The sequence below is a fragment of the Helianthus annuus genome, chromosome 4 (genome assembly GCF_002127325.2).
Source record: "Helianthus annuus cultivar XRQ/B chromosome 4, HanXRQr2.0-SUNRISE, whole genome shotgun sequence".
Classification (NCBI taxonomy): Eukaryota; Viridiplantae; Streptophyta; class Magnoliopsida; order Asterales; family Asteraceae; genus Helianthus; species Helianthus annuus.
Genome location: NC_035436.2, coordinates 1,560,183 through 1,569,604, shown reverse-complemented (window position 1 = coordinate 1,569,604; position 9,422 = coordinate 1,560,183). Strand labels below are relative to the sequence as shown.

At 34.8% G+C, this 9,422-nt stretch overlaps 1 long non-coding RNA gene across 3 annotated transcripts; it reads right to left on the bottom strand.

Moving 5' to 3' along the window:
* Positions 1-3,114: 3,114 nt before the first annotated feature.
* Positions 3,115-5,789, bottom strand: LOC118491686. 3 transcript variants are annotated; one of them, XR_004891886.1, is made up of 4 exons: positions 5,656-5,789; positions 5,050-5,135; positions 3,507-3,662; positions 3,115-3,309 (listed from the first exon to the last, which is right to left on the bottom strand). It is a non-coding gene; the product is annotated as an uncharacterized LOC118491686 (long non-coding RNA). The 3 variants fall into 3 exon arrangements; XR_004891885.1 differs by lacking the exons at positions 5,050-5,135; positions 5,656-5,789 and adding an exon at positions 4,625-5,043; XR_004891884.1 differs by lacking the exons at positions 5,050-5,135; positions 5,656-5,789 and having other exon boundaries at positions 3,507-4,618.
* Between the last annotated feature and the right edge of the window lie 3,633 nt (positions 5,790-9,422).

The following is a 9,422-nucleotide window of genomic DNA, read 5'->3' as shown; positions in this document are numbered from 1 at the left end:
TTTTTTCCGATCGATCGGTGTTTTGGTCCGATCGGTGTGTGATTTGATCAGTGGTGATTTTTGTTTTGAATGAGACTAGAAAGTGTTAATGTTGGTTTTTATGATTTTTTCCAATCGGTAGGTGTTTTTTGGTAGAAACTGTCTCGGGTTAATGTTGGTTGAATGAGACTAGGAAGTGTTAGTTATTTTGAGTAGAAACTGTCTCGGGTTACTTTTTTTTTTTGGATTGCAAACTTGCTAACTGCACGTTAAAACTATTGATTTGTAACAATAATTTGGTGGTTCGGCCGTGTATGGGATTGATTTGTAACAATAATTTGGTGGTTCGGCCGCGTATGGGTAGGTTAAAGTTACGTGGCGGGAACGTATGGGTAGGTTAAAGTTACGTGGCGGGAACATCAGCGAGTTCAAGAGGTAGGTGTTTTATCGAAATTAGGTAACATGTGTTAAACCTACCTTGTTTTTATCGAAAACAAATTAGGTAAACCTGTCATATTAGGGTTCGATGTGTTAAACCTACCTTGTTTTTATCGAAAACAAGTTACGTCTTATTAGGGTTCGATGTGTTAAACATATGTAAACATATTATCGGTGTTAAACCCGTCTTATTTTTATCAAATTAGGTAACATGTGTTAAACCTGTCTTATATTTTTATCAAAAACATATTAGGTAACATGTTTTAGACCTGCCTTGTTTTTTGTCAAAAACAAATTAGGTAAACCTCTGCCATTAAGGTACAAGTCTAAGGGCTCAAAAGCATATAAATATATTAGCGTAACATGTGTTAAACCTATCTGATATTAGGGTACAAGTCAACGGACTCAAAAGCATATAAACATATTAGCGTAACATGTGTTAAACCTTCTTATTAAGGTACCATGTGTTAAACCTCCCTGATTAGGTAAACATATTAGTGTAACATGTGTTAAACCTGTCTCATTTTTATCAAATGATGTAACATGTGTTAAACCTGTCTTATTACTATGTGTTAAACCTCTCCTATTAGGTAAACATGTTAGTGTAACATGTGTTACACCTGTCTTATTTTTATCAAATTATGTAACATGTGTTAAACCTGTATTATTTTTATCAGATTAGTTAACATGTGTTAAGCTCTCATATTTTTTCCAAGTTATCTAACAAGTGTTAAACTTGTCTTATTTTTATAAAAATAGGTAACATATGTTAAACCTGACTTTATTTTATCAAAAACATATTAGGTAACCTGTTTTATTTTTATGAAATTAAATAACATGTGTTAAACCTATTTTATTTGCAGCAACAAAGAGAGTAACAAGATCGCAAACTGGTAAGATACCGAAAAAGCGAAAGAAAGTAGACAAAAACCCACGATGAATGGGATGAAGAAAGAGAAGAAGCTGAAGGGGAGGTCATGTATAGGTTGAGGAAAAAGTCAAAGCGTGATAATTGGCCAGGGATTAGAACGAGATCATCACCAATCCAACTAGCCCGATGCATTAAAGTGTTGTCGTTCGAACAAAGAATGGCAGTAAAAGAAATGGGATTTGGTTTTTGTAACTATCGTAGTCACCACGAATTTTGTTTATTTTAAATTATGGCCATAACCCAAAATACAATATGACCATTCTGGTCTTCTCTGTAATATGTTGTAACTATCGTAGTCACCATGAATTTTGTTTATTTTAAACAGTTATGGTGGGAAATGTATTTGGTTACCACTTATCAGTTAACATGTGTTATTAGTTAACATGTATTATTAGCTACCAATTGTAAGAAAAGTAGTAGACGAGCATTGGGTGGTGAACATACTGTTTCAATTGTAACATGTGTTACTCATTAACAAGTGTAACGTGTGTTACACAGGATGAAGTAGAAAACAAGGTACATACCTTTACTGTTACTTGAAAACAATAAGCAATTGTAACATGTGTTACACATCTTACGTAAGTATATGCAGTACATGGTGGAACATGTAAGTAACATGTGTTACATAGATGTAGTGAATAAAAAACAAGGCACATATATGGTGAATAACATACGTATAGATGTAACACGAGTATATGCACCACAAAGGCATACGCATGTTACATGTGTGTATGAAACACACTTGGTATATATAAAACACTTAGTATATGTAACGTGTATACATCCAAACATGCTAGTACATGTGATTTGTAACTGTAACACCCGTTCTTATAAACTAAGGTTTAACGTCTCATTTAGGAAAAACAGTCATGTAATTAAGATTACATATTGTAACACTCTGGTTACTATTTAACGTTTATATATATATATATATATATATATATATATATATAGGGTAAGGTTCATGCGAGAACCACCTTTATTGCGAGAACCGCGAGAACCAATGTGAACACAAGCTAAAATAGCTAAAAAAACCTAAAAAAACCCTAAAAAAACCTAACCCCCACCCCCCCACCCCCCCCCCCCAAAAAAAAACCTAACCCCCCCCCCCCAAAAAAAAACCTAACCCCCCCCCCTCCAAGCTAAATGCTAAAAACTAAAACCCTCAAAAAACCTAAAAAAACCTAACCCCCACCCCCCACCCCCCAAAAACCTAAACCCCCACCCCCCCCCCCCCAAGAAAAAACCTAACCCCCCCCCCCCAAAACCTAACCCCCCCCCCCCCAAGCTAAATGCTAAAAACTAAAACCCTCAAAAAACCTAAAAAAAACCTAACCCCCCCCCACCCCACCCCCCCCCCCCAAAAAAACCTAAACCCCCCCCCCTCCCCCACCCCCCCAAGCTAAAATGCTAAAAACTAAACCCCCAAAAAACCTAAAAAATCTAAAAAAAAAATAAAAAAAAATCTAAATTTTTTTTTTATTTTTTTACTATTTTTTATGTTCAAATCGCTACTTTTTGTAGCCAAAAAAAAATTTTTTTTTAAAAAAAAAAAATTTAAAAAAAAAATTTTTTTTTTGGATACTAAAAGTAGCGATTTTTATATAAAAAATAGTAAAAAAATAAAAAAAAAATTTTTGGGTGTTTTTTAGATTTTTTTAGCTATTACTGTTTGTGTTCACACTGGTTCTCGCGGTTCTCGCAATAAAGGGTGGTTCCTAACGGATCTTTGTCCTATATATATATATATATATAAATACCAACAATTAGATGTGTAATTAAGTTTACACATACTATGAAAATACGAGTTTATTAAAACTTTTACAAATCATAAGTTATTCAACATAAGTGATCGAGTTTGTCGTTTAAAAATTTACGACGAGGAAATGTGCGGAAGCATGTATCTTTATCGTGTTCGGTCCTTCGACGAGCTTGATCGTCTTCCGGCATCCAAAAAGAACCTACATTTCATCAACATGAAATGCTTTAGTCATACGGGAAATGTGATAAGTCTAAACAAATCCGGTAATAATAATGGAAGGAAAAAGAATCCCAACGTTAAACTTTTGATCTCAAAACATGGATTTTCAACTGGCCTCCACCGTAACTTACGGTGGCACCGTAAGTTACGTTGGCCCCTGGTGTGACATGCCCCTACCGTAAATCAGTAGGGGGCTGCCGTAAAGCCTTCAGCTCCACCGTAACTTACGGTGGCACCGTAAGTTACGGTGGCCCCTGCATTCCAGCTTTCCTATTTTGCCGTTTATTTGCACGAAAACTTTCGTATCTTTCAAACCGCTTATCCCATCTTCACCTACGGTCAAAACCATGTAAATAATTAGTTTTGACACTTTAATAATCGAGTATAAACAAGTTCCGTACTTAACGTAACAAAACAAGAAATTATTTTTGTTTTGTTTTCAGCCCCTTCACCCGGCCGTGTCAAAAAGTCACCCGGCCGTGTCAGCTAACATATATTTTTCACAGCCCAGCCACCCGGCCGTGTCAAAAAGTCACCCGCCCGTGTCAACTCTGCACGTCTATTTTTCATTAGTTCTTACCGAAACGGACATAACTCTCTCGTTTTTAATCCGTTTTATACGATTCTTTTTCCTACGCGTCCTTAATTTAATTCTCCATCATATGGAGTTAAAATCCGACATCCGGATTAACAAAAATTTAAGACTTTTAAGTCTTCGGCTTATTACCATTTTTACCCAAATTTTGACCCGTTCATGAATTCATCTAACAAACTTGATTGTGGCCCTTGTTTCTTTCGTAAACATAATATTATGATTATTTCCTATTGTACAAGGTTCAAATCACGGGTTATTACACATTCTTAACTCGTTTCGCTAATACTTCTATTTCGACCCGTTAAGGGTATTTACGCATTTTGGTCTAGAACTTGTGCTTTTCTTTTGATACTACAATATTTTCCATGTCTAATTAACTAGAAATATTCCACCACAACTTTTTTGTGGTGGATTTAACATATGAACCCCTTTTTCCCAATTTTACCTATCGGTTGGTCATTTTTCCGCAATTAACTATTTCTAGGCGTTCGACCCGCAATTGTTTTTGCCTAGAACTTTTATACACATCTAAGGGTTTCAAACTCATAATATAAGTTTCTAGGCAACCTCTAAGGGTCGTTTACATTGTTTACCTATTAAGGGCTCTTTGGTCACATTTAGTCCTTCATTTTGAAATGAAGGATTTCGGCTAGATGTTAGACCTTCTTGCACTTTTAACTATAAATTCACATATGCGTACCTGGCTCGGATCATAGTATTGACCCGTTTACATACTTCTTGCTTTAAATTTTCTAATTAAAGCAACGCAACACATGTTATTTCCTGAAATCACAAAACTCAACAAGCGATTGTCAATTGTTATTGCCAAATGGTGTTATCCACACCATTTGACCCATTTAGTCTAATTGACCATTTGTCCGTGTTGAGATGGTATTTAATTACCATTTCACCCCTTTTACCTATCCCGGTTTTCTTTGAACTTGTTTTACTTAAAACCGTTTTTAATTATTCGTCATTACATGACTAATTTACCATTTTCCCCTCATTCCAACTCTCATTGAATCGCGTCGGAATATCATATACCAACCACTTAGTAGCATTCATATCATGACTTGAAATTAAGTAACTTTGCAAATAATGTAAAGGGGCGTAAGCTCTACTTACCTCGCATCCGAATACGTTTTCTTCTCGTGCTTGATTCGTTTGACCGCTTCTTTTCCAAGCCTCCACCTAGCTCGTTAGGCGACAAACTATCATTATTCACAAGGTGGTTAGATTAGTCATTTCAATTCACGACTATTCCACCTTACGTATTTAGTCAAACAAGGCAATTACGCGTTTCATTCGTAATCTCAACATATAACATTCACTTAGGCATTTTAACAAACACCTTGCGGGCATAATTTCTCACAATTTATTAACAAGCTCAATACTTGTCATTTAGCCATGGTTAACATCAACTAAGCATGTTTACATAAATTTTCACATTAACAAAAATCTGAATTTACTTCCTAGAACTCAAATTACACTAGAACCACAATTAAAATTCTAGTGTTTAACATGTTCCTACTACACCCACTTATCACCTTCAATGGTGATTGTGAATTCACAAGAAATAAGCATGATTTCAACATGTGATTGACTAGGGTTTTACTCCTAGACATTATATCATCCCTATTCTATCAAATTAACAAACATGCATCATCAAATTTCAGATTTCCCAAATTCATGAGAATTTCAAGTAGAGGATTTTCATGAATTTTCACATACCTTATGATCTCCTTTCAATGGGGATCACGAATATATGCTCGATTTTCGTTTTGGACTTGATTTGATCCTTCAATTGGTGATTTTTGATGTGAACTAGGGTTTTGGGGAGCTTGAAGTCGCCCCCTGCCTTCTGATCGAACCCAACAACACAAACAAGTGTTGTGTTTTAATTTTTTTTTGTTTTATTATTACTAGTTCTCACTTACACAACTTTAGTCCCTCAAGTTTCATTTTTCTTTTGTTTTAACATTTTAACTACTCATAAGTTGTCATTTAACTAGGTTAATGCCAATCCTGGTTAGTTTATTTTACCAATTTTATTTGTAACTAAATACAAATTTAAAAATGTGTATTTTCGGGATGTTACACCCTTCTTATTTTAAATCCACAATCCCTCTTATTAACTAAACCATACATTTCTAGTTAACTTAGCGGGTTTCGGGGATATTTACGACTAAGTTTATTTTAGGTCCCGTTAACTCAGACCTTTTATAAACTTTATTTATCCATAGACCTTTATTTATCTTTTTATTAAATATTAGGTCTATTTACTTAAAATTCCTAATATTCACCGGGTAAATTTTATTACTAATGGTACTTTACCCGTCTTTTAGTATTAACGGGGTTTGATTACCAAACCCGTTTTCGGGGTGTTACAAGTCTACCCCCCCTTAAAGAGGTTTCGTCCTCGAAACCTTTTTCCTTCATAATTTATAGAGTTTAACTCCATGCATATGCTCTCAATAATCAATTGAGCATTGCTCATATTTTAATCGATTGTTAGTATTACCAGAAAATTATGGTAATACCTTTTTGGTTACAAAACATCTACGTGCCCCATTTGACATAATGCAACTTGAAATAACGTAATTTCGTTATTTCTACTAGTTTAGTTAATTTAGCGATATCCATATTATCGAACCCTTTGTGAATCAGTTTCCTTGACCTGTTTAAAGGTTTTTAGTAAAATCTTTCACTTTTTAACTACAATTTCTTTTGTTTTCAAGTTCATTTATTCGGTTCAGTTATACCGAATCCTCTGCTTATACGCAACCAACTTTGTTTAAATGACCTTAACCGGTCTCACTAACTAGACTTATTAGTCCGGTTACTCTTTACCGCTCGCTTGGTTATATTGTGATTCTACTTCACATTGTATTTCTTGACCCTGATCGGGTCACATCATGTTTAATTTATATCAACCTTTCATTTCTCGAAAATATCTCTTTTCGAATATATCGTCTTGCTCCTATCCGTGTCAAGACTTGTATCTTTTAATATTAACCTTTTCTTAACTTCTCTCATAATACTTATATATTTGTTAAATGTCATTTCTTACTAAAACTAAATTTTAGTTTAACGTTTTCTCTTCACCTTGCCTTATGTCCTTTTATTACTCCTAGGAATTTTAAGTCCGAGGATTCATTCTTTTCCGATATTATTTAATTCGTGGAATTAAAATCAGTTCCCACACTTAACTCACCGACCCGTAGGTTCTTTTACTCAGCCTTGTAGGCTATTCCTTTATATTTTTGCACCTTTTTAAGGCGAGGCCCTTATGATCCCTTTTTGCTTCAATTCATGACCCGTGGGTCATTTTGGCCCCGTAGACCTTTACACTAATTAATATCCCGTAGGTTATGATGATCCCGTAGATCATCTTTTATTCTAGTCTTTGTTCAAATGTGTATACGTTTATATACGCATATGGCGTTAAGGCACCCCTTTTTATGTTTATAATTATTCACCTTTACTTTTTGGATTTCATTTGACCTTGACCGTAGTCTAAGGCTACATTGTTTTCTTTCGAATCATCTTTCCGACTTCTCGACTTCCAACTTCGATTTACACGTCGGTTTTTTTTCCATACACTTACCGTTACCCGGTTCATACTTATACCCCTTTACGTCCCATTACCCGGGTTCTTTTATTTTAATGTTTTTAACATTTTTTTTTGTTTCGCTAGTTTGCGTTTTTCCTATGTATATTCCTTTATGAGCCATCACGTAGGTTCATTAATGTTTCGCGCTTCCATTATTCGGTTTGCGCTTACTTGCACTACCAAGTTTTTATACTTTATTTATCTCGTTTGACTTGTTCGTGTGAAATTTCATCACTTGTGAACATCAAACTCTGTTCTTTATTCGACCCGTTTAACTTTAAAATAGTTGAGCGTAGTTATTAACATTTCTGTTTGCAAATTCTCATTGTCTTTTAGTCATGACTCATATTCCGAGTCTTTTGACTTTCTGTTTCGCGTTCCCGTCTCTTGGTTTACGCATTCTTTCCAAATCCTACCCATTCATCGGGTATCCTTACCGTAATCCTTTTCAAGTAACCATTTCTATATGGTTTTAGACGTTATTTTAATTTAATTGGTCGTCTTAGCGAGACCCATCGCTTTTATTCAATCAAGTCCTTTATTCTTTATTCAATTCGTTTGACTTGTCCATGTGAATTTCATCACCTGTGACAGTCAAACTTTTATCCTTATACGTTAGCATTCCTATTAGTCGGTCTGTATTTCCATTTACTTTAATCTTTGTCCCTTCTCTCGGGCTCGTTATTCTAACGTAATACGCTCCCGTCATCCGACTTGCGTTTACGTTTGCTATCAAACATCTTATTTGTTTGATTCATTTGGGTACCTTTTTAATTCGTCCCATTCACCCCGTCCCTACTACATCGAATGTAAGTATGTCCATCATAAAAAGTTCATGACATCATGTGTTCACTGCTTACTTGGCGAGAGTAAACGATCAACACATGACACACATGACCTTTTCATAATTTCCGCACTACACCCCATGTAAGTAACGCCTCTAATCTTTCTATATTCTGGACTTTCATTGGCAACCATTTATTTAGTTACCATTTAACAGTTATTTGATTTACATGTTTTATTCATGAACATATACAATGTTTTTTTTTTTCAAACTAATATATAATCACATTTGTTAATGTGATTGCTACTTTTCTCAATAGTATTAAATTGAGAGTTTCCCACTTGGATAATTACCCCAATCCAAGTTTCCGTATGAACAAATCTTGTTACTCATTTGTAAATCATCATCGTGAATGACACATTTTCTATTAAATTTCTCTTGGAAATCAGGTTTTCTAAGTTCTATCATATGTGTATGCAACCATCATTACTTACGTGTTTGTTGCATATTGCTACTTGTGCAATTAAATTTTTAAAAGTGTGCACCTGGTAATGCTTGCCCCGACGGGCGTTTCTTGCCTTTAACTTTGTTCGCGGTCGTTACGCGATTTAGTCCTTGGTGAGCATGCTCCTCTTGTCATACTTTGGACCGTTCTTCTATCATATCCGTAATTTGTTAAGCTCTCGCTATCCTCATATGCGAGTGTCCTTCAACTAAAACATATACAAATGTTAATAATTTCAACATTAAAGGATGCCCGTATTATAATACAAGGCTTTTCTACTATACGCATCAACGCGTGTAACTTCATTGACTATATCTATTCTATATCGATTTTATTGGTGTCACGTGTATTACACTGTAACGCCCGGCTCTTTTGTACTTTCCATTCATAGAAAGTTTTGTTCGTATTTCTATTTTTGGAAATCTTGTATTCTTGTAATCATTCCTTTCTTTGTAATCATTATCAAACCGAGACTTGGATCATTAATGAAGCTTGTATTTTGTTACACTTATGTTATACACACTCTATGTATGCTCGTATGTTCGACTTCGTGAATCAATCAATGTCTAATTGTTATTCTTGGAAACTATGTGCGA